Raw genomic sequence first — 26,902 nt, forward strand, 5'->3', positions numbered from 1 at the left:
GTCCTTAGAGGGGAGATTTAAGTAAGGGAAAAAGGGAAAGGTATGAGGAGTAGAAAGGTGAGGAAGGTCAAGAAACAGTTTTCCCCACCTCCACTTCTATTTTATCATATCTTCTCCTCTCTCTTCTCCCCCCCCCTCCCCTTCCATCCCTCCCCCCAACCATTTTTCAACGTCTTTCTTTTATCACAGCTTGTGCTCCCTCAGTCCTCTCTTCCTCCCTCCATTCCTTTCTTCCTCCCTCGTACTCTCTTCCTCCTCCTCTCACTCCTTTCTTCTTCCTTCCACTCCCCTGATCTTTCCCCATGCCTCTGTTCCTTCCCCACTCACCCTTCCTACCCCACTCCCCTCTTCCTCCCTCGCGTCCCTCTTCCTCCCCCACTGGTTCCTTCTTCTCTCACTCCCCACTTCTACCCCCAATCTCTTCTTTCTCCCCCTCACTTCCTTCGTCCATTTCTCTCCCCTCTTCCTTCCCCACTCTCCTCTTTCACCCCCACTCGCGCTTTCCTCTCACTTCCCGCTTCCTCTACCAGTCTTTTCTTCCCCCCCCCCCACAATTCCCTCTTCCTTTTCACTTCCCTCTTCTATCCCTACTCTCCTCTTCCTCTCGCACCACCACTTTGTCTGTTCTCCACCACTCCCCTCTTCTTCCTCCATGTTGCTCCCTTTTCCTCTCAGCAACAAAACCACCAGGATCACAGACAACAACAGTAACGACAAAACAACCAGAACAACGACAACAACAACAACAACAACAACAACAATGTCAGTAACGACAACACAAACAGAACAACAACAACAACAACACTAACAGTAACGACAACACAAACAGAACAACAACAACAACAACACTAACAGTAACGACAACACAAACAGAACAAAACAACAACACATCTAAAAGAACGACATACTTAGAGCCACAACAACAATATATAAACACTTCAGGCTCAGTGAACAACGGAACAGCGTAAATATCTTGCTCTGGTTAGCGAATCAAGCAAAACATAACAACTATTCTCGCTTCGCGGGTGTGGATGCAAGAAGTTTACTCGTATATTTAGAATAACATCAACAATAATAACATATTTAAAACAGCTTCAATTGTAACAACTACAACAAAACAATAAGAAATGTGAATGGAGAACAACATACGACACCAGCAACAAAATATTTAGAAAAACAACAGATATGAACAGCAATACATAAACAACCACAACACCAACAAGAAGGAACACTCAAGAGTTCAACACCCACGCCTTGTTCTTGGCCAAACACTAACAGAACTTTTGAACCTGGCCTGTGACTATGACATTCAACCAACCGTTCTCAAACTCGAATTGCTTTATGCTTGTCTGGCCCTGAACCATTTCATCCCAGTTGGATCAGAAATGTTCAAGTTGTCCTTGCTATGTGACCTTGACCTTTGATTCATTGTTCTTTAAATCACTTCATCTTTCACTGATCCTAAACTCATCGCCAAGTTTTTATGCAACACGAGGCGAAACAGTCTAAGTTAAAGGGACGAACCTTCGACCTCGGCCTGCCACCTTGACCCCTGACAGACTATTCTAAAAATCAGATCATTTAATGCTTTCCAGTCTTACAACCATTCCACCAAGTTAGATCTAAAGCCGCTCAAAACGCCATTTACCTATGACCTATGACCTATGCTGATGACCAATGACTCAAATGTATTTAATAGCTCTTCTGATGCTCTTCAGTCATTATATTCCAAACTGATGAAATTTCATTCGTTTTATTAATAATATTACTAACAGACAAATGCACAGAAAAGCAGACAGACAAATAAACTGAACTAAAAACACAGGCCGTCCAGCAATTCGCCCAATATAATAACAAATACCTAAATCAACAACAGCTACTTTCCCAATGCACTAACGCAACAAACTACAAACATCACACAACAGGAAAGAAAATAATAATACTCGTATTTAGCTTAGGGAAGACTTATCCAACGGGAGGGTTAGACATAGCCTTCTTTAACCCCTTCCCTACAAGAGGCCTTCACCAGGCTGAATACACTAGCACTGACATGTAAACAACACACACTTTAATATTAAGGTGAGTGTAATAGTTGTAGTACTAGCAGCAGTAGCTGTTGTAGCAGTAGTAGTAGAAGTAGTAGTGGTAGTAGTAGTAGAAGTAGTAGTGGTAGTAGTAGTCGAAGACCCAGGTTTATCTGAATGTGAACCCAATGGACTGCAGACTGCAGTTGTCCCTCACCGGTTGTCCACCAGCCTCCTTTTGTTGGACATAGACGGAGTTGAGTAATATGTGAAAAAATATATATATAAATAAGGTGTTTGAGAGCCTCCTAAGCCCACGACATTAAGGATCATACTCTAAGTGATGTGGGCTTCGTAGCACCTTTTCCTTAGCGATTTATAAGTGTAGCCCATCTCAGTTTGCATTAACAACGAGCAAGAGATACTGAGGCTTCATGTGTAGAATCAATCGCCAAGGAAGAAGCGTCACGATATCTCCGAAACACTTAGAATTGTGGCCCAGCAGCTATACACAAACAAACACACACACACACACACACATACACACACACACACACACACACACACACACACACACACACACACACACACACACACACACACACACACACACACACGCTCTCTCTCTCTCTCTCTCTCTCTCTCTCTCTCTCTCTCTCTCTCTCTCTCTCTCAAGCAACTCAATATCCCTTTGAGTGACACGATTTCTCCCCACCAAACATTACCATCTTAATCTAACCTGAAGAAAATACCAGAGCAGCGTTTACACTTCTTACAGACTTGCATTCTCATCGGTTCAATCCGCTCCCTAACACCTCTTCCATAGCGAATTATTTCTGCACATGGCAGGTCAATATACAGTACTTTCCTACGTTATTCAGGCAAAGTATGGCGAGGTAAGAAAAAGTTTATGTATCACAGAAAAGGAAAGTAAGGTGTAATAAGCAAAATAAATCACTTCGAAAAATGTGTTAGGGAACTGCGTGAGAGTTCGGGTGCTGACTCTAATCATCACATTCCTGTCTTGGATATGTTGATATATTATTGTATATTACTATAGACCTATCACCTTAACCTGGCTCAAATATTAGTCCCATTGTAGCATATTTCCCGAGGTTCAGTGGTAGAAATTGACAATACTGCAAAGCTACATCTTTTCCGTAACACTTCTTCACGACCAGCATCCTATTCTTGTGTTAATTTTTTGTTACAACTCAGCGAGAGAGAGAGAGAGAGAGAGAGAGAGAGAGAGAGAGAGAGAGAGAGAGAGCAATTTTAGGCCAGGGTAGAGTAATAGAGATATAATGCAGTTTATGTCAGTAAGAGACAGACAAAATCGACACACGATAGACTACGAAAGTGTTGCGTGAAAAGAAAAATAAATATATAAATACTGGTTAGGAGGAGGCGTTGGAAAGGCTCCTAATCCCACGAGATATCGTCCAAAGTGCTGGTCGAGCTCTCTGTCTCTGTCTCTGTCTCTCTCTCTCTCTCTCTCTCTCTCTCTGTCTCTCTCTCTCTCTCTCTCTCTCTCTCTCTCTCTCTCTCTCTCTCCATTGTTTCTTTTTCTTCCTCCCTCCCACTTCTATACTTTTACCTCCTCTCTCTCTCTCTCTCTCTCTCTCTGATAGCTTTCGTACGTGTCTGTTCGTCCGTTTCGTCCGTGGGCAGCGTGACTAAGCCAACAAGCACGAGAGAGAGAGAGAGAGAGAGAGAGAGAGAGAGAGAGAGAGAGAGAGAGAGAGAGAGAGAGAGAGAGAGAGAGAGAGAGAGAGGAAGTAGATTTCGAGATATCCCAGTAAATATTCTACATTATCAGTATTTTATTTCCTTCGTGTCTTATTTTCTTCTTTGATGATTTTCATGTTTCTCTGTTTCATGTTTTTCCCCACCTCTCTTTTATCTCCTTGCTTGTGATTCCATTATTTACTTTCTTTCCTTCACCTTCCTTATGTTTTTTTTGTTTTTTTTAATTTCCTTCACCCCCCCTTCTCTCTCTCTCTCTCTCTCTCTCTCTCTCTCTCTCTCTCTCTCTCTCTCCAGTTTTCTTTTTGCTTTCCCCCGAGTTCTTTCTTTTTCCCTCCTCCTTTGTCTCATTATTCTCCTCTCTGCTTTCTTTCTTTTTTTCTTTTTTTTTTTACATTCTTCATTTTCTTCTCTTTTTATTCGTCACTTTTCAGTTTTCCCCTCTTCTCTCCCGTGACTCATCCCTCTCCTCCTCCTCCCTTTCCATTCACCTTCCTTTGTTTCCACTTCTACCTTCCCTCCTTTCTACTATTTTTCTTCTAATTATATCTTATTTTCATCCTCTTTCTCATCTTCCATCTCTCCCTTTATCCATTTTCAGTTATCATACATTCACATTTTATATTCTCCCGCCACCCGTTTCTAACCAAATTTATCTTCCTTTAATTAATGGTTATAACTATTCATCACTAAATCGCTTCTTCCTTCCATGCATCTAGTATCCATTCAGCTATCCTTTCTTCTTTCTTTCCTGCGTACTTACCTTCCTTCTAGCCTTTCTTCTTTCCTTACTGCCTCCCTCGCTTCCTTCCTTCCTTCCTTTCAAAATCAGTCTTTTATCTAGCCTAACCATTCATCTCTTCTTCCCAGCAACTTACCATCAATCCATCCATCCATCTGTTTGTATATTCGTCTACCCGTCCGTCAACTTTAAATCAAACATTCTTTTACATTTATTTATTTCCCCTATGGCAATGTAATTCAAAAGCAGAAGCGTGGAAAGTATGAAAGAAAAGTAAGAAGGAAGGAAGAGTGGAGAGAAACCGGGGTGAATGGAAAAATGAAAGACGAAAGGTAAGATGGAAGAAAAGGAGGAAGAAAGAAAGGAGGAAGGAGAGACAATGACGAAAGAATGAAGGAGGAAAGTTAAAAGTACGAAGAAATGGATGAAGAAAGTAAAGAAGAAAAGACACAGGGAGGAAGAAGAAAAGATGATAGGACGGGAGTATGGATGGTGAAATATATATATGTGATGAATGAATGAAGGATGGAAGAATGAAAGAAAGGATGATGAGCTGTTGAAGAGAAAAAAAAAAAAAAGAAGTAGGATGAAGTGGAGGAAAGAATTGGGAGTACGATGGATGAAGACAGGAAGATAATAGGACTGAGGAAAGATGAAAAAAAGGAGAACGGGGTGGAGGAAAAAAATAAAATGGTCAGTGAGAGCCGGAAGGAATATGAAGAAAGAAGTAGGACAGATGAGTAGGAAAAAAATTTAAAGGAGAAAAACAGAGAGAGAGAGAGAGAGAGAGAGAATGTGGGACAGAAATTTATCAACCAATTGCCTCATCCATCATCACCATCATCATTCAACATCAGCAGCAGTTAACGCAAGATTATTTTCACTTTGATAATTCATCATCATCATCATCATCATCAGCAGCAGCAGCAGCAGCAGCAGCCAAATCGACGTACTTCATGTCACTATCATTGTCCTAAACATCCAAAGCATTTTCACCCGAAGTCTTCGTTGCCAACGATAATGTGTTTCTTTACCGTACTGTGATAGCGTAGCCGTTCCGTAATCCGCTTACAGTCGCTTCATTAATACTGAAGTTAATGTATAAAGGAGTATTTCATAGGAAACTCAAACCTACCCAAAGGTTCTGTCGAGACAGTTTGTTACGAAGAAAAATATGACTGGTAGCCTTCCTATGAACAAAAGATAAGGATAGTAAGTAGGAAGGCTCGCTTCCCTACTCACCATCCTTTTATCCAAGTCCGGCAAGAAAAACTGGGATGGACCACTATGCAGCATAGAAAAAAAATGTAATCGAAGTTTCCCAGTAAATGATGAATGGAAAACTCTTGATCTGTAAAGGAACTTAAAATTAACTACATAACGATATCGAGCTGATGTTACTAATTCTTGACGTGGGTATGAGGAAAGCATTAAGATTATTTTTGTTATTCAATATAAAAGTGCTTAACTAAACGTTAAAAGTCTAATACTTATCTAAGCAACTTTTGTATATTTCTGAACTGCAGTCTGCCATCTTCCTGGGCAGTTTATGCAATATGATTACAACCTTATTGCCATCTTCCTGGACAGTTTATTCAATATGATTACAACCTTACTGCCATCTTCCTGGGCAGTTTATTCAATATGATTACAACCTTACTAGAGAAAAGACGCTTTGCTTCATCTGACTTGAGTTAACATTTTTGTAACCATTGGGTACCTCTGGTGCAATTTAACAACAGGTCTGTTGTGGTGTTTGTCAACTGCCGTATTATCATACCCTTTGAAAACCTGGAACCAGATCTCCTCGTACTCAGCACTTTGAATAGATTTAGCTCCTTTAATTGTTCCTCGTATAACTCGTTCCTCAAGCTGGGTACCATTATGTAACCCTTCGCTCTGCAATCTCTAATTTTTCCTTTTTTTGTAATATGGTGGCCCAAGGTAAATACAGTACTCAAGGTGTAGGCATACAAGGAAATAGTACATAGGCATACCAGGAAATAATACATGGTAATAATGATGTTCTCTGATATGTATTCGAATGCTCTACCTAAGAATCCAAATGTCCGCAAGTCTTTCGTTTCTTATTGCCATTTATGGAACACTCACAGCTGTTAGATGTGGTCAGCCTGCATCCCACACTGTACAGGAATGTGTTGTCAGACATGTTCAGTTACCATCACATACTCCAGAAACTTTCATCAGCAGCAGGAGGTCTGAACCCCGTCCCTGAAGATTGGGTCTATGAATGTGCGTGGATGTAGTATAATTGAGGCTAAAAGGGAGGAGATTGGGAGAATGTTCGTGAGAAGAAAGTTGGATGTGTTAGCTTTGAGTGAAACGATGATGAAAGGGAAGGGTGAGTCTATGTTTGGAAGTGTGAATGGAAGATTGTCAGGTGTTGATAGAGGAAGGGCAAGAGAAGGTGTGGCCTTGTTAGTGAGTCCGGAAGTACAGCAGTGTGTTATTGAATGGAAGGAGGTGTCATCGAGACTGATGTGGGTGAAAGCGAAATTTGTACATGAGCTGCGGGTGTTTGTGAGTGCATATGAGCCTGGTAGTGAAAGGGATGAAGAAGAGAGGGAGTCTTTCTGGAATGATGTTGATGAGTGTCTGCAGAGTTTTGGAGCGAATGTGAATGTGGTAATGATGGGAGATCTGAATGCTAGAGTGGGAAATGTAGCAGTTGAAGGTGTAGTTGGTATGCATGGTGTGCCTGGAAGAAATGAAAATGGGGAACGAATGATAGCGATGTGTGTTGAGCGAGAGATGGTGATTGGAAATACGCTGTTTGAGAAGAGAGATATTTATAAGTATACATGGGTGAGACAGGAGGGTGGTAGGGTTGTTGATAGAGCTTTGATGGACTATGTGGTTGTGTCTAGGAATGTAATAGGAAGATTGTTGGATGTGAGAGTTCTGAGAGGGGAGGGTGGAGGTATGTCTGACCACTACCTGGTGGAGGGAAAGTTAAGAGTAGGTAAGAGATGGGTGAGAGCTAGGAGGGTTAGGTGTGGCAGGGAGGATTTGAAAGTGAGTGAGTTGGATAAAAGAGAGAAAAAAATAGAGTATCAGGAGAAATTGAAAGATGAGTGGAACGCAGTGAAAGATCTGGAAAATGGCAGTGTGGCGGAGGAATGGCAGTTATTTAAGAGTGCTGTGATGGGGCATGCAGAAGAGGTGTGTGGTGTGAGACGTGTGGGTGGTGGTGTAAGAAAAGGAAGTGAATGGTGGTACGAGGAAGTAAGTATGACTGTGGCTGAGAAGAGACGTGCATACGAAGTGTGGCTGCAGAGGAAGGATGAGATGTCATATGAGAGGTATAAGGAAAAGAGGAATAGGGCAAGAAGGGCTGTGCGTGATGCTAAAGTGGCAGCAGATGAGAGGTGGGGTAGGCGGCTGACAGAGAATTTTCAACAGAACAAGAAAATGTTTTGGAAGGAGGTGAAAAGGGTGCGAAAGGGAGCGTCTGGGAAAGAAGAACGAGTAAAAGCAGAGGATGGAAGGATGTTAATTGAGATGGATGCAGGAAGGAAGAGATGGGCAGAGTATTTTGAAAGATTGTTAAATGTAGAGGAGGAAAGGGTGGATGAGATTGTGGTGGATGGAAGGGTGCAAGGAATAAATGTGTTGGGAGAGTTGAATGATTCTTTGATCACGAAGAAGGAAGTGGAGAAGGCAGTAAAGGAGATGAAAACAGGGAAAGCTGCAGGTATGGATGGGTGTGCTGTGGAGTGCCTGAGGGTGGTGGAGTGACTATTGTTGACGGGTTAGTAAGATTGTTGAATGTGTGCTTTGTTAAAGGTATGGTGCCAGTTGACTGGGCAAGTGCTTGTGTGGTCCCGTTGTATAAAGGCAAGGGTGATAAGTATGAATGTACTAGCTTTAGAGGTATAAGTCTGTTAAGTGTTGTAGGTAAGGTGTATGGTAGAGTGTTAATTATGAGAGTTAGAGAGGGTACAGAGGGAGTGATTAGTGATGAGCAGTGTGGCTTTAGGAGAGGGAGGGGATGCATGGATCAGGTGTTTGCGGTGAGACAAGTGTGTGAAAAGTATTTAGCGAAAGGCAAGGATGTGTTTGGGCATTTATGGATTTAGAGAAAGCGTTTGATAGAACTGATAGGGAGGCTTTGTGGACTGTTTTAAGATTGTATGGACTTGATGGTAGGTTACTAAAAGGAGTGAAAAGTTTTTATGTAAATAGTAAAGCGTGTGTAAGAGTGGGAAATGCTGTGAGTGATTGGTTTCCTGTGAGAGTGGGGCTGCGACAGGGATGTGTGATGTCGCCTTGGTTGTTTAATATTTACATGGATGGTGTTGTAAGGGAGCTGAATGCAGGAGTTTTAGGTGGAGGTCTGAGTCTGGTGAATGTTGATGGTGGAGAGTGGAATCTGAAGCAGCTGCTGTTTGCAGATGATACTGCACTGGTGGCTGATTCAGAGGAGAGATTGAGACAGTTGGTAGAGGAGTCTGGAAGGGTGTGTGAAAGGAGGAAATTGAAAGTAAATGAGAATAAGAGTAAAGTGATGAAATGTACGAGGTTGGTAGATGGTAGGGGGATGAGTAAAGTTTTGAATGGCGAGTTGCTTGAGGAGGTAGAGTGTTTTAAATATTTAGGGTCACATGTTGCTCTGGATGGAAGAATAGATGCAGAAGTGAAGTTTAGCATGAATGAAGTAGGAAAGGTGTTGGGAGGAATGAAAAAATTGTTTAGATGTAGTTCGCTTAGAATGGATGTAAAGAGAAGGCTGTATGAGGGTGTTGTGGTACCGACTGCATTATATGGGGCTGAAACATGGAATATGGGTGTAGCAGAGAGGAAAAGTTTGAATGTAATGGAGATGAGGTGTCTGAGGAGTATGTGTGGAGTGATGCGTATGGATCGAGTGCGGAATGATGAAGTGTGAAGGAGAACTGGAGTTGTTCGAGAGATGGCTGGTAGAGTTGAGCAGAGGGTGTTGCGATGGTTTGTGCATACTGAGAGAATGGATAATGAGCGATTGGTGAAAAAGATAACTAGATCTGATGAGAGAGGTGTAAGGCTGAGAGGAAGTCCACGAATAGGATGGATGTACAGTGTGAAGAGAGCGCTGGATGCGAGAGGGATGTCTGTTGAGCAAGGAAGAGTGGCTGTGCGTGACAGAAATAAATGGAGAGTAATTGTGAATAAATAAGTGATGACGCAGCCCTGAGGGGATAATCTCCCGCATTTGGTCTGATCAGCTATTTCAGGTCAGGTGCGGGTAAGGCGATGAGTCTGTTATGATGTGACAGGAGTAAACCAGCTCTGCTGTCGGGCCCTGCTGCGCATGTCACTGATTGCATTGCGCAGTTGACCCTTTGCGGTGTGGTGCGGTGAGGATCTGTCCGTTCTCCCCTTTGGGGCTAAGATGCGAATGAATGTGTTTGAATGGATGAGTAAATGGGGAGTATGTCGTCCTGTCTCGGCTACCTCCCTTTCCTTGGGGGAAGCAGCCTAGGTATATAGATAGATAGATAGATTTTTCGTAATCTGGCTATTAAGTTCCTTCACTGTGAGGATAAGTATATTTTATTCATACCAATTCCACACGATGTTATTCAGCTTATGACAGACTTCCAACTGGGTGGGCTGCATCATGCCTTCATTTACCGCGGTCTCATTTAATTATATTAAAATCGAATGGTAACAAAAAGGAATTAGTCTAACTAGCAATCTTTTTCATTTTAATTAGGCCCCTCACCAGATTAAAATTAAACTTAGGAAGTGTTTCTAGTAGGGTTAATAATGGCGATAATATAACCCCCAGCTTACTGAGGGGTTACACAAAGAAACGCAACATTTAGAGCAAATGCATAACATTTCCCAAAGTTTGTTTCGTATATAGAAATACAAGCATCGGATTCTGTTTTTAACTCAGGCCGAAAGACTCAAAAAAAAAAAAAAAAAAGTTATTGAGCACATATGAATCGAACTCAGCCTGTACTGTAATTGCACTGGCGGCCAAACAGAACACGTGCCTTTAATGCAGAGTCGGCAATTAGGTCTGATTAACACCCCATGCCAAGAGCTCGGAGCATCGCCAATACCCCGGCCTACAGGAACTACTTGTTTTGTGATTATACTGATGAAACACGACAAACCAAGTTATATATATACAAGGAATCAGAGAAAAATTACTAAATCTACTAATCTCAACCCTTGATACGATAATTTTGTGGTCTGATACGATAATCCAAATGTCAAAAGTTGCCAACCCTGTTTGTCTGGAAGGGAGCGGGAGGAGTCCGTTCCGTCAGCCTGCTAAAACAGACTGCTTTCACATTCTAGATATAAGTTGCATTCGTACTAACTACTGTAATCTGGATGAGTCTCGTTACTCCCAAAAACTTTAAATTACCCCCGACGGGATAATGTAATCCTAATTGCTGACCCCTGCTATAATGGGATAGTTGTTTTGGCATCTGGTAGTCCCTCTTCCGTCCCTTGCTGGTTCCCCATTCGTCTTTTTTACACTTTTTGGGCTGTAAAATCATTTTGAGGGCCTAAACCGAATATAAGAGAAACTGTATCTACTGTAATTTTCAGGTCAGTCGGCCCAGAAATAAAGGCGTAAGACCGTGGCAACGGTCGTTGGTATGAAGACTGAACACACGACGAGAAACAGAGATAGAAAAAAAAAATCTGTTCAGGAAATGACGTGATTAGACAGCCTACTGTGGAAATACAATCCTTCTGCAGTTATCCTCTTTTCTCGTGTACTTTGCCCTACGTGGAGAAAAGGGAAAGAAAATGGTCTACCGACAATTAATGCCTCAAATTCTTCCTTACCACGAACTAATAAATACTGTGTTTGATGGCGTCGTCCATTACCACTAAAACCCAAATTCCATATAACGTTTGCTGCAATATTCTTAAGTCATCGCCGACAGCTTCCCCTAGATGCTCAGATTTCTGCTTTTACATTCAGAAGGTGCTCACACCCAAGAGACCTTAATCAATTGACTATGGTGACGCATTTTTCACCCTATTCCTGCTGCTTCAAGATGATTATATTCAGCTTAGGGGAGAATTTTCTAACTAGAGGGACTCGATTTAACCTTCATTAAGTCCTTCTCTGCTAGGTATCCTCCGTAAGCTGAACAAAGTTATCTGTCAGTTAACTCACTGATTTCTCCGACTTCTCTGTGTTAGAAAGGGAAAAAATCATTTGGTTCCATCCTGCATTAAAACACGTACAGGAGTCGTATCGAGGAAATAGTTGACTGCGATGCTTATGAACTCACTAACTGCCTGCATTCCCCCTGATGAACAAAATCGTCGGGTTTAAGCCTGAATGAAATAACTAAGGTATATCTTCGTAAATTAAGGAAGCTTCTTACTGTCTTTTCTTTGTCTATTTATTTTGCTTATTACACCTTACTGTCCTATTCTGTGCTGCGTAAATTTTTCTAATTTCGCTTTATTTTACATACATAACCTGAAAAATGATATTAACCAGCCATATCTAAAAATAAATCGCTAAGAAAAGGTTTTAGGAAGCTTCCTTAACCGACGAGAATACAGGCCTAAATGTGCGCATGGCAGCAGTTGGACTGACTATAACCCTCTCATTATGATGGAATGATATATGAAAGAGACGCCATCAAGTGGTGGTACCGATATGGTGGAGCTGCCCAGTTATATACACGCCCTTCAATCCTATCCCTGTCCCCCGATGGAACGGTGGTGGATTGTTGAAGAAGGGAACCTTCGGCCTGCAGTCCACCGGGTTTACATTCAGGTGAGCTTGAGGTTACAATTTCTACCACTACTACTACTATTACTACTATAATAAAAATAATAATAATAATAATAATAAAACAACCATTACTACTACTTCTACTCCTACTACTACTAATACTAATATTAGTATGAATACTAATATTACAGTAATAATAATAATAATAATAATAATGATAATAATAATAATGCAAATACTACTACTACGTCTACTATTACTACTACTAGTACTACTACTTCTACTGCTACTAATAATATTAATACTATAATAACTAGGGAACAGAAATTGCAATTAGCAATTTCAGTAACTCACCATATTACAAGGTCATCAAATTTTCTTCCTCAGTTCCACTGCAGGGGTCGATATATTTCCCAATGTCCCAACTATTACTGGAACTGGTGATTCAACGCCCTTTATATAGTGAGCACTTTCAAGTGAAGAGATGGTGTAGTAGGGCCCACCTAGAAGAGTGTCAAACATGTTCGGCGAAGGTGAAAGCAACAAAATCCTCTCAGAGCAAAAACGGAGGAGCCTAATCCCCCCCCCCCAGCAACTTTCCATTGCCCCTGGACGATCTCAGAAACTCCTGGCCCAGATGGGCCTATGTCGTTTCAGACCTGCTACAATGCATGACTATATCCCACAAAAATTTCAAGTCTGTACCTTTAGCGGTTGCTGGTCAGTGAACAGACTATTTTTGTAGGTTTTTGGATGTAACTGGAAAACCATTCCTGGAAATTGGATGATGCTAGGTCATATGAAGCCGCCAGCTGGGGGACTAAGATGACCAAGTACAATAGCCGAAGCTTTGAAATTGAGCGAATACAAGCAATTTACTTCGTATGAAAGAATCATCATCATCATCATCATCATCTTCATCATCATAATGACATAAACAATATAATTCACCACTGGTGGGGTGAGTTATAACAATAATATTGACAAGAACAATACAACTCACCACTGATGTGGTGAGTTATAATAATACAATTATCAGTACTACTACTACTACTACTACTACTACCACTACTACTGCTACTACTACTACTACATTCTGCATTTTAGCCTTGCCTGCCTCCGGACGATTTCATTTAACTTAGAAGACACCTATTATTAAAGATAATCGAAAGTTTCCACTTACTACTTTAACATGAGAGATTATTCCCAAGTTGGAGGTAACAAGAATATAATACAGACTGGTCCATATAATACGTCCCACCATGTGGTTAGTTGTCGAATTCACGGGGGTTACCTTTGTATACCCATCTTCATAACAACAGTACTCAACATGGCAATCAATTGACGTAGCACAGAAGCGATTGTAATGCATGAATAGGGTTATGGGTTATAGAAAAGGGTGGCAGGTAGATAATGCTAACACTGACTTTACCATCTCTGGAAAACACACGAATTTTCCAGTTAAGTTGCTTAGAAGACTTGATATGCAGATCATGGTACTGAAAGGTTTGCTAGAATTCTCTACGCAGGAAAATCGTTTGACTCAATACGCACGCCTCAATATGCATGATTGATCTGTACTGATGTAAACTGATCTCACTGGCCTAAACAACATAGAAGGATCAGAAAAATAAGGCTGCAACCACACAGGGAGTTGACATGGTACAAGTGAGTGAGGGGTGAGGGAGAGCTGGAGTGTGCAGTCTGTTTTCTCTCTCTCTCTCTCTCTCTCTCTCTCTCTCTCTCTCTCTCTCTCTCTCTCTCTCTTAAGTCCTCTTCCAGTCCACTGCAATAAATGCTCTGTCACTGTGCTTGATATAAAAGTCATCCCACATCCTTTTCATGCTACTAACCACCCGGTTTCAAACAATAAATGTTAGTTGCCAGCCCCTCTCACATGGGCTTCCATTCTCGCCTGCTCCTACCCGCTACTCACGTGACCACTTACGTGAGTTACAATGCCGCCAAACCCACCGCCATTACCCACCAGCTTCCACTGTGTCCGCGGTTTTATGGCCTTTGAAGGTATACTCATAAATTAGGACGTTCAATTTCAAAGAACTTGTGAAGAAAGAAAATGGTAAGACTACAGACCACTCTCCATAACGTATTCAGCAAAGACATAGAAACGTTACAATTCCATAAATTTCCATCGTATATTTTAACAATTATTAAAAAATTGAGGCTTGTATACCCCTTTCTCAGTCTGAAGTTTTTAACAGTACGGTATGTGTTAAACTGACATGTCTCAAAACCGCATTCCATTGGTAAGGTGATTTTGGGATACAAGCCCTCATTAGCATAATCAGCCATACTGACCCACATCAACCTAATAAACCTGAAGCGACCTACAAAGCATGATCTGATTAACATGCACTTCATCCGATATACATGTGTCTGAAAACCGTTATTATGAAAATTACTCATTATCCATGTACCTATATCAGTGCTCTCTCTCTCTCTCTCTCTCTCTCTCTCTCTCTCTCTCTCTCTCTCTCTCTCTCTCTCTCTCTCTCTCCAATAAGACTTTCTTTGTATGAGCTTTGCATCCTCTGTTTTTATGTACTGTTTCTTCCATTCATCTCTGTTCCTTTTATCTTCCTTGCTTCATTTCCTTCTTTTTGATTGATATACAGATATTACTTTTATCTGGCAGGAGGAAATAAGTGATGATTGTGATGATGATGATGATGAAAGGAGCTAAGAAGGAGAACAGAGGAAGGAAGAGAAGAAGGGTGCAGGGGGGAGGAGGAGAGAGAGGGAGGGAGGAGGAGGAGGACGAGGGGGAATGGAGGAGAAAGGGAAAGGGGGCGGGAGAAGGAGTACATAGGAGTGCAAAGGAATGCAAATATTAAGCAAAAAATCTATTGGTCTTTTCGAAGCTGTTTGTTATAAGATAAATATTAAGTAGCATACTCTTCTGTAGGTCAGAGACAAGGTTTCAGAAATGGAGGGAAGAGGAGAAGGAAAAGGAAAAGGAGGAAAGGAGGAGAAGTAGGAAAGGGAAGAGAGGAGAAGAAGAAAGAGGGCGGGAGAAAGGAGAAGACGGAGGGAGGGAAGAGGAGAAAGGTAGTGCGAAGGGAAGTATAAGAGATGGAAAGAGAAGGAGAAAATGATGTTGATGGTAATGAGGCCCTTTATATTTACTTCGCCTTCCTCCTCGTCCTCTTCACTTATCCTATTCTCTTTCCTCGCCTCTTTCGCTTCCCTCCCCTACTACTTTTTCTTCCTCTTCCTCAAATTACTCACTTTCTTGCTTCCTCCAGCACTTTTCACATAAACCCTTTCAGTACAATGTTCCATCTTCGTATATTTTGTCTGTTCCCAGGTGATTTTATCCAGTTTAGCAACACACCGATCTATTGATGGAGATAGTGAAGCCATATCTATCTCCTTCAGTTCACTAATCCTCTCCCAACTTTTAAATAATGGTGTGAAAAGAACGAGAAATATAAAAAAAGACATTATCGTACAGGACAGGTTAATCTTTTACTTCCTTTCCCGATCCTTCTTCCCCACTTCTTCTCTTCCTTTCTCCTTTCTTCTCTTTTCTTCCTCCTCAGCTCCTGTACTTGTCCTCTTCTTCTCCTCTCTTCTTCCTATGACAGTCTTCTTCCCTTGTCTCCTCTTTCTTCCTCCTTTCTTTCTCTTCTCTTATTCCTTCTTCTTACTTCTCCCTCCATTTCTTCTTTTCACCTGCCCTTGTTCTCCTTTCTCTCCTTTTTTTTTTGGTCTTCTTTCCTGTCCTTCTTCCTCCTTTCCTTGTCTCCATGCTTCCATCTTTCTTCCTATTTCCTGCTTCCATCATCATTATCATCCTTCCTCTCTCTTCTCCTATCATGTCTCCTCATCTTTCGCTGTTCTTATTACATTCACCCATCATCATCATCATTACTAACTCTTTCTTCCTTCTTTCTTTTAACATCATTTCCTTCTCCCTTTCTTTCCTCCCTTCTCAAAATATCCTCATCCTCTTCATCATCATTATCATCTTTCCTTCCCCCCCCCATCTCCTTCGTCCTTTCCTCCTCTTCTACTCCTTCCCCTGTTTCACGTTATATTTCTGTTATAATCATTAACAACTATCTGTCGCCTCCTCCTGCTCTTCCTCCTTTTCCTCCTCCTCCTTCTCCTCCCCCTCCTCCTCCTCCTCCTCCTCCTCCTGCTCCTACTACTACAAGTTTTCTTTTTATATTCTTCTTCGTTTTAATCTTCAACTTCTTTTCCCCAACTTCTTCCTTGTTCCAATCATCATCACCATTTACCTTCCCCTGTCTTCCACACCTTTCCTTCTTTTTCTCTTCCTCACTCTCTTTTCTCCTCCTACTATCATTATTTAACCTCTTTCTCATTTTTCCATATTCTCTCAGCTTTCTTGTGCCGTATTTCCATTACTCATTCCTTCTACTCTAATCATCATCGTCATCGTCATAGCCATCATCATTTTCTCAGACCGTCTGTACTTTTTCTCTCTTCTTCCACCTCATCCTCATCCTCTTATCATCATTATCTCATCCATCCTTCTGTCCTCTTCTCTTCCTTCCTCTTCCTCTTCTTCTTTTCTTACCTCCCTCCTTCCTCCTTCCTCTTTTTTCTTCTTAATTCCCTCTCCCTATTTCTCCTCATCCTCCTTCCTTTCGTCCATACGTCACCACTTTCCTCTCCCTCTTCACCTTCTCCCTTATTGTATTTACTGTCTTCATCAAGATCTTCTTTCCTCCTCTTCTCCTTTTCCTCACTTCACTTCCTCTTTTTCTTCGCCCCTGCTTCCAAAAAATACTGTTTTTCTGCTGTTCTGCTTTTTTATGTTCTTGTTCTTCTTCTTCGCCTCCTTTCACCATCCTCACCAACACCACCATCACCGACACCACCACCACCACCACCACCACCATCATCATTATCTTCAACCATCATTATCACCTCCTCCTCCCATCATCTTTAGCATCATTTTCATCATCATCATCATCATTGTCTTCTACCATTTTCATCATTACCTTCTTGTTCATACACCACCACTATCGTCAACATCATCATCAGCAGCAGCAGCATCTCCTTCTACCATCATCCCCTTCTCTTTCTTCGGTCATCATCATCCCCTCCTCTTTCACTTTCTACGATCATCTTCTCCTCCTCCCATCATCATCATCATCACCTTCCCTCTCCCATTATCACACCTCTTCTCCTCCCATCTTCATCATCTTCCCTCTCCCATTATCACACCTCTTCTCCTCCCATCTTCATCACCTTCCCTCTTCCATCACCACCCTCTCCTCCTCCCATCATCATCATCACCTTCCCTCTCCCATCACCACCCTCTCCTCCTCCCATCATCATCATCACTTTCCCTCTCGCATCATCACCCTCTCCTCCTCCCATCTTCATCATCACCTTCCCTCTCCCTGTCTCCCATCATCACCCTCTCCTCCTCCTCTCATTATCGTCATCACCTTTCCTCTCCCATCATCACCGTCTCCACCTCTCATCATCATTATCACCTTCCCTCTCCCAGTCACCCATCATCACCCTCTCCTCCTCCCATCATCATCACCTCTTTCCTTCTCCCTCCTTTATCACTCAAATTATCTGGCTATAATTTGATTTCCAGGATACTCCTTGACACCTCCTCCTTCATGTCTTCCTTCATTTATTTCCTTCTTTCTTGTTTTTCCTTCCTTCTTTCGTATCATTGTATCTTCCACCTTTTATTTTTCTTTTTTCCTTCCTTCCCACCTTCCTTCATCTAGCCTATTTCTCTCTCTCTCTCCCTTCCTTCCTTCCTTCCTTTCTTTCTGCCTTCCCTCAAGTATTTTCTCTTTTCCTGCCTTCTTTTCCTTTCCCTTCCTTCTTTCCTCGCTTTCTTTATTAATTTCTCCTCCTTCCTTCCTTACTTCCTTCCTCCTTTTTATTCTTTCTTTCTTCACGTCTTCTCTCCCTCCTTCCTGCCTTTCATCATTATTTGCTCTCCATCACCGTTCTGTCCTTCCTTCTTCCTTTCCTTCATTAACTGCTTTCTTTCTCCTTTCTTTCCTTGTCTCGTTCTTTCCTACTTTCTTTACTTCTCGCTTTCTTCCATCTTTTTTTCCTTCTTGCCCTCTTTCATTTATTGTTCTCTTCTTTTTTTCTTTTCTTCCTGTATTTCTTCATTTACTTCTCCCTTCCATCTTTCTTTATTTCCTTTCAGTACAACCCCATTCATTTCCCTCTTCCTTCTCTTTTCCTTTGTGCCTTCATTCACTCATTTTCTCTTCTTTCCCTCTTTCATTCCTGCCATCTTTCATTTTTCTTTCTTCTTTCCTGCCTTCCTTCATTTCTTTCTTTTCCCTTCTTTCCTTCCTTCTTCCCTTAATTCCCTCATCATTCTTTTTTCCTCCCTGACTTCATTCACTCGTTTTCTCTTCCTTCTTTCTTTCCTTCCAACCATCTTACATTCATTTCTCTCCTCCTTTCATCTTCCTATCACCTTTTCTTTCATTTATTCCCTCTTCCTTCTTTCTTTTCTTCCTCCCTTCCTTCATTTATGTATCTTTTCTTTCTTACCTTCCTCCATTCGTTCATTCTCTCTTCCTTCTTTCCAACCTTCTTTCATTTCTCTCTTCCTTCTTTCCTGCTTTCCATCAATTACTTTTCTTCCTTCATCCATTCCTTCCTGTCTTCCTTCATTCATTTCTCTCTCTTTTCTCTCCTACTTTCCTTCACTTCTTTCCTGTCTGCCTTCCGTCACTTATTTCTCCCTCCCCTCTTTCCTTCCTACCTTCCTTCATTTATCTCTCTTCCTTCTTCTTGTCCTTCCTCCTTTCCTTCATTTCTCTTCTTTCTTCAATTCTTCTTTGTCTTCTTTCATTTATTTGTCTTCCTTCTTCCCTTCCTTCTTGCCTTCCTTCATTTATTTCTCTCTTCCTTCCTTCTTTCTTTCCTACCTTCCTTCATCTGTTTTCTCTCATGCTTTCCCTCCTTCCTTCCTTCATTAATTTCTTTTCCTTCTTTCCATCCTTCCTTCATTTATTTTTTTCTTCCTTCTTTCCTTCCTTCCTGACTTCCTTCATTTATATCTCTTCTTTCTCCCCTTCTTTCCATCCTTCCTTCAATTATATTTCTCTTCCATCTTATCTTCCTTTCTCCCTTCCTTTATTTCTTTCTTTCTTTATCTCTTCCTTCTTTCTCATTTTCTTTCTTTCCTTCTTTCCTTCCTACATTTATTTCTCTTCCTTCTTCTTTCCTTCCGGTCTTCCTTAATTTATAGCACTCTTCCTTTTTTCCGTCCTTCCTCTCTTCCTTCATTCATTCTCTCTCCCTTCTTTCCAACCTTCACTCATTCTTTTTCTCTTCCTTTTTTATTTCCTTCCAACCTTCCTTCCTTCATTTCTCTCCTTCTTCTTTCCTTCCATCCTGCCTTCCATCAATTATTTCTCTCCTTCTCTCTTTCCTTCCTACCTTTCATCTTCTCTTCTTTGACGTTCCTTTTAGTTCTTTCCATCTTTCTTTGATCCTTTTTTTTTCACTTGCCTTCCTATTCCTCTACATTGTCCTTTTCCTTCATTCGCTACCTTTCTTTCTTCCATTCTTTCTTCATTCTATTCTTTTTCCTTCTTCCTCTTCCTCTCATTATTAACTTCTCTCATCTGTTTTCCCTCTTTTCTTTGTCGTACCTTCTTCTTGCTTACCCTTCCCTTTCTTTCCTTCGCCTGCCGTCTTTCTTCTTCTTCTTCCTTCCCTTTCTTTCTTCTTCTCTTCCTCTTATCTTTGTTCTTCTTTTTCTACTACTGCTAATTTATTTCACTCTTTCTTCCCTCCTTCCTCCTTTTTCTCCATTTACTTTCTTACCTTTCTTTTCTTCATTGTTTCTTATTTCTCTCTTCCGCGTTTCCTTCTTGTCTCTTTCTTGCCTTCTTCTTCTTCCTTTTTTTCCTGTATTTGTGTTTCTTCCTATTTTTTTTTAATCCACCCAGCATTGCTATCTGCCTTCCCTCCCTTTCTTCCCTATACACCTTACTTCCAGTTTTCCTTCCCTGTCTCCTATTTTTCCTTCTTTAGCATTGCACCTGCTCCTTCATTCCTGTTTTTTTCCTTCCTCCCCCCTCCCCTTTGCTTCCTAATTTTTTTCCTCCTTTTATCTTTCATTTCCAACCCCACCTATCCCATTTTCTTTTCCATTTTTCCTTAACCTGTTTGAATTGTCCTTTCTTTCTCCCTGACCACTACTCATAGGCTACTGTATATATCACCTACACACAGTTCATCCTCTTGGGGGTTGTGTCTCCTCCATTTTTCCTGCACCTTGTCATGTGGAAGGACTCTCTTCAAACCCTAGCGAGGAACTGTCACCCACAGGAAGGCGACTGCTTGCATGTGGTCGATGGGTCTACTCGGCCAGATCAGGAAAGAGCAACAAAAACAAGAAACTCCTCTACATCATCCTCTCATATTTCTTCTTTCCTTTCTCTCCCATTTCTTTCTTCTTTCCTTTCCTTCCTTCCTTCCTCTCTCCCTTCCGCCACCCATTCCTCTTACTCTTCTCTCATTGCTCTCTCATTCTTTCCCTCCCCTCTTGCCATTCTTCCTCAGTCTATCCTTCCTCCCTCATTCTTCCCATTCCTCTATTTTCATTCCTTCCTTCCTTCCTCTCTCTTTCTCATTCCTTCCTTCCTTCCTTCCTTCTTTAATATTTCATTTTTTCATTCCTCCCTCCTTCATTCATTCTTCCTTTGTCTTCTTCTTACCTTTTTTTTTTTTTTTTTTTCATTCTTTTCTTCCTTCCTCTCCCACTCCTTCCTTTGTCTCTTTTGGCCCTTTTTTCTCTCCATACATTACATATCCACTTCGTGTTCCTCCTCTTTACTGCTTTCCTTCCCTCCTCTCTTATTCCTTGCTTCCCCCTCTTCTAATTCTTCCCCTCTTCCTCTCGTCCATCCCCTCTCCCTTTCCATTAATTACACCTCCACCTCTTCTTTCTCCATCCTTCATTTCTTCCCTCTTCCACTTCTTTCATTTCTGTCTTCTCTTTTAGTCATTCCTCCTCTTTTTCCCTTTATTCCTTCCTTCTCTTTCTTTCCTTCATTCTTTCGCATTTTTCTTCGTTCCTTCCTTCACTCACATGCCTCTCTCATTCCTTCATTTTCTCACTTTAACCCCTCCAGCCGGATGACATGTTCCTCACTTTATTCATATTTTCAGACGATCCTCTTCAGCTTAGAACAGACTGAAGGCGTTACTGAAGGCTCTACCTAACCCCTCCAGTTTAAAAAGTCTCCTAGAAAAATAAATAAAATCGTCTGGGGATGACAAGAATGAAATAAGAATGAGATAAGAAAAGGGTTAATCTTTCTCTTACATTGTCTCCTTCCTTGGCGGTGGAGCAATCTCATCCCATAACCGAGTGGTCCCGGGTTCGATTCCTGAGCTCAGCACGAGACCTTTAAACACAACCATCTCTATCTCAGTCTGTTCACCGCTATACTCTGTTCACGTTAACTATACTCTTTTTACTCCAACTTGGCCTAAAATTGTAGCCTCGCCATCTTGAATGCTGAGTTGTAACAAATTAAATCTTGAATAAGGTGGTAGTCACGAAGAAGTGCTATGGAAAGATGTAGAGCCATAGCATTCTCTTTTTCTGACACTGAGCGACGTGAATTAAGTTCCTAATAGACGAAAATGTGGGATAAGTTAGAGTAAAATTGGTGTAGGGGTAAAATCGCTCTCTCTCTCTCTCTCTCTCTCTCTCTCTCTCTCTCTCTCTCTCTCTCTCTCTCGATTCCTGAGCTGTAGCAAGAAATTAACACTACCATATGTTCCTGGTCACGAAGAAGTGCTGAGGAATGAACGTAGAGTCGTACTATTATTTATTTCCATTGAGTTACGAGACTGAACAGCGAAAGGACGAAATTCCCTGAATTTACTATAGAACTAAAATGGGGACTTAGATTATAAAATGATGGTTGCCTGTCGAAGCTTAGGGGAAAGATTAGGTGTTTTCCTTGTCAGTCACGCTTGTCAGTCACACATATTCCTTTCCTTCCCCATTCATTCATTGCCCGGTCTCTCGCATTCATATTCTTTTCTTCCTTTTTTCCTTCTCTCGTCCTCTTTTCGGTACACCAGAATGCAATAGAAAGGAGAGAGAGAGAGAGAGAGAGAGAGAGAGAGAGAGAGACAACACACACACACACACACACACACACACACACACACACACACACACACACACATAGAATGAGAGAGATAAAGAAAGAATATACGCACACACACACACACACACACACACACACACACACACAGAAAGACCCCCATGTTTTGAAATTCTCTCTAAATTCGCTAACTTTTCATCCACGTCAACACTGAAGGCTGCACAGGTCGCAGGCTTCCCACACTAACAGCAATTTTATTAATATTGTTGTTTTGACAGGGGCGAGGGGGGGGGGGTTGTTGGTCACGTTGCCATGGAGACGACTCTTTGTTTACATCAGATTTATATTTTTCTCCATACACATCCATTCTTCATTCATTATTTTTTCTTTTCCATTTGTCTTTTTCTTACCTTCCTTTAGCCTTCTCTCTCTTGTGACCTTTCCTATTCTTTCCCTCCTTCTCTTTCATCTCCTTTTCCTTACCGTTCTTCTTCTCTTTATTCCTCTGTTTTTCATTTTTTTCAGATATATCAGTTCCTTTCCTTCTTTCATCTTGGTTCCATCCCTACCTTTTCGCCCTACTTCTTTTTATTTCATAGTTGTTTGCTTTTTGTTTGTCTAATTTTCCTACAATGTCTTCACATCTTTACTTCCTCCTTCCACTCCTCCTCCTCCTTCGTCTCGTCTTCTTATCCTCCTACTTCTCTTTTGTCTTGTTCTTTATCCCCTCTTTTTCTTCCTCTTGTCCCTCTCCCTCCTTTACCTCCTCCCACTCACTTTATTTTTCTTCCTCCTCCTTCACATCACACCCAGCTGGTCCTCCTCCTCCTCCATTCAATTTTTCATACCTATCTGCTCTCTTCTCTCTCTCTCTCTCTCTCTCTCTCTCTCTCTCTCTCTCTCCTCTTCCACCTCCTCCTTCTCCTCTTCCTCCATCTCTTCTCCACCTTCTCCTTTTCCTCCTCCTCCTCCTTCTCCTCCCTCTTCTTCTCCTTCTCCTCTTCCGTTACGCCCAATTGCTCCTCTTCATCTCCTCCTTCCTTCAAACAAGCACCATTCATTTCATTTCCTCAACCTGTCCATCATTCTTCAGACCACCCCCTCCTTCCTGTCCTCTTCTCTCCTCCTTCCTCCCCTCATCTTACTTCCTTCCTCTCCTCCTTCCTCTTCCCTCTATCCCTCTCCTCTCATATTTCTTCTATTCGCTTTTCTACCCCACTTCATATTTCATTTTCCCTTCCTTCCTTTCCACATATTTCTCCATTCCCCTTTCCTTCCCTACTTTCTTTTACCTTTATCTTTCCTTCTTTTCCTTCCCCCCTTCCTACCTTTACACTCTTCCATCTACTTTTTTCCCTTCCCTTCCTTTTCTCTTTCTTTTCTTATTTCTTCCCTTTCCCTTCCTTTCTCCTCTCCTTCATCATTTCTTTCCCCCTTCCCTTCCCTTCCCATCTCCTTCCTCATTACTTCCCCTCTTCCCTTCCCTTCCCCTCTCCTTTCTCATTTCTTCCCCCTCTTAATTCGCCGGGGGGATAGGTGGGTGGGAAAGCTTTCCTGTTCAGCCATCCTCGTCCGTGACTCACACAACAGACGCCTTGGTTATAACTTACTCTATTACAAACATCCTCCAGAGATCCCAAATATATATTCTCTCCACATGTTTGGACATGTGGAGAGAATGGAGAATGAAAGACTGATAAGAGGGTGTATGTAGGTGAGGTGGAGGGAGGGAGAGGGAGGGGCAGACCGAGGATGAGGTGGAGGGATGGAGTTGAGAGGTATTTGAGGGAGGGGGGGGTGAGTTGGGGGGAGGGTAGTCAAATGGTGGGTGACAGAGCGACTTGGAGGAGTTTTGTCTGCGGCCACCCTTTGCGGGATTAGGGCGTCGGGCTATAGATAGATAGATAGATAGATGTTCGCTTTCTTCTGTACCCCTTCCTCTTCGCCTCTCTTCTATATCATCCCACCACCTTGTCCTCTTCCTTCTCTCTTCCCGATAGCTATGTTTGTTCCCCTCTCCTTCTCTCTCTCTCTCTCTCTCTCTCTCTCTCTCTCTCTCTCTCTCTCTCTCTCTCTCTCTCTCTCTCTCTCTCTCTCTCGAATATCTTCCCTCCAATCCTTCCCTCTCTCCTTCCTCAGTTATCTCCTTTTCAATGTCCCTCTCCATTTTCACCTCTTCATCATCTCCCTTCTCTTGCGTCTTCTCCTCTCAATCCCTCTCTTTTTTCTCTTCCCTCTATCTCTTCTTTGCCTCATCATTCTCTCTCTCTCTCTCTCTCTCTCTCTCTCTCTCTCTCTCTCCCGCAGATAACCTCGTTTAGGCCAATAGACCTCTTGTTATCTAAATTTCTTCCAGTCTCCTTCTCCTCTTTCCTCGTTTCTTTATGTGTTATCTCCCTTCCTTTCTTTACTTTGCCTTTCCTCGCCTCCCCACCCATGTCCCTCAGTCCTCCTCCCGGTGAAGGGCCACTCAGTTATTTCCTTTTTTAAGAGACAAAAGCTATGATGAAGATCTTAAGAAACTGAACTTATCTTTCTTCTACAGGGAAGGCTTGGAGGTAAATTAGTCCACCATTTTTAAGTTCTAAAAGGATATAATTATGGAGAAATAGTATTATTTTTTAACAGCTCCTCATTTCTAGACAAAAGATCGTGTCCTCAAACTATGAAACCATCGATTAAATCTGATGACATTTTTCTTACTAATGACACTATGGAATAATGAAACAAGCTCCCAGAACATGTTGGTGGCAGCTCATGTTTTCCATACAGTCATATGAAGGTACATCACCATTTGCCTAGTGTTGGCCTCATATGATAGCATCTCCCTCGTCTCTTAACGGCGGAATTGTCCAGATACAATGAAGATCAGTTAATTAACTTTATAAACTGGTTAGACACTGTGAGTTTAGTTACTGTATTCAAAAGGAAAAAAATAAATATCAGGTAAATAGATAAAAATATGTACAATAAAAACAAGTTCATTTCCATGCAAAGAATGCATACTCTCACACTTCTTTCTTATTACCTCTTTCTGCCATTCCTACAAAATTTCATAGTTATTTGCATCTCGCAAGCAACTGAAACTATCCATGAACCTATCCAGTACTTGAATAGGTCATTCATAGTCGGAGAAGCTGGAAGGTGAGCTCAGCTCCCTTCATCATTAATATCCACCGGTTACATAGGAGGAGACTATTGTTTTCGCTGGTATTATTATCATTCCCGCCTCAGAGTCTCGCAACGATTCCAAGAGAACCGGTGACTGCACGAGAAATCTGAAGGGCCCAGGTTATGTGTCCTGGCGTGGGCCATTCCTGATAGAAAAAAAAATCCAAATCCTTAAAGCGCAATGGAAGGGCATGTCAGAGAGAGTCATATCAGTATTATGATGTGAACGAGATAAGTTGGTAGTGTCTACTGGAGATTTCAATACGACCTGCGCAAGGAGTCATAAATGGCCCAAGTTATGTGTACTGGTATGGGCCATTCCTGATAGAAAAAAAAGATATATCCACGATGGAGTCAGTCATTGTAAGAAACAGTACTGTAGGTAGAGTCTAGTGACTGTCCGCAGGACAGTTATCAGAGTTCTAGTTTTCTAGCATTTCTCTGAATGTAATAAGATTGTTTATAAATAGGTCGGATCACCTCCCTGGAACCGTACCGTCTGTGTGATCCATACGACTACCTCTCCGTCATTCTCTTCTCTCTTCTTTCCACTCATTTTATTTATATCCATTCCCTCTTTCCTTCCTCTCCTCCACTTAATTTTCACTCGCATCTCATTTCTTTCTTCCTTTCATATCTCCTTTTTGCTTCCTTTCCTCCTTCTTATCCATTTTCCCTCACTTTCCATCTGTTCTCACTCTTTCTCAAACCTCCGCTTCGTCCCCTCTCGCCCTTCTTACACCATTTTTACTTCTGTATTCAATCACTTTCTCTCTCTCTCTCTCTCTCTCTCTCTCTCTCTCTCTCTCTCTCTCTCTAAGGTTTCCTCTTCATCCTCCCCCTTCCTCCTCTTCCTTTTCTTGTTCCTGCTTTTCTTTCCATCCTCCTCCTGCCCATTTCCTTTAGTTTTTCTTTCTTCTCATTTCCATTCTTCTTCCTTTGTGCATTCTAATTCCCATACTTCATGTCCTTCCCTTCCTCCTCATTTCTCTCATTGCCCCGCTCTTCTCGTCCTCTTCTATTTATCTTCTTCCTTCCATCCCTTCCCCTCCATTCCTTTTCCCTCATATCTTCCCCTCCACTCATTTCCTTCATTTGCTTCCTCTCCTTTTCGTTCCCTCTCTTCTCCTCCACTCTTTCTCCCTTCTCTCTTTTCCTTCCTCTCTCTTTTCTTTTATCACTCTCCTTCTCTAATTTTTTTCATCCCCATCTTCTCCTTCCCTGTCAAACCTTATTTCTCTCGCTTCTCTCTCTCTTCTTCTTTTTCCTTCTCCCTATTCCTCCCTCATCCTTCCCTCCCTCCATTTACCTTCCTTTCACATCCTTAGCTCCCCCATTACATATGCTTCAACCTCTCTTTCTTTTTCCGCTC

This window comes from Coenobita brevimanus, chromosome 69 (assembly GCF_032717465.1).
Source record: "Coenobita brevimanus isolate Jiangsu-jjx chromosome 69, ASM3271746v2, whole genome shotgun sequence".
In the NCBI taxonomy this organism is placed as follows: Eukaryota; Metazoa; Arthropoda; class Malacostraca; order Decapoda; family Coenobitidae; genus Coenobita; species Coenobita brevimanus.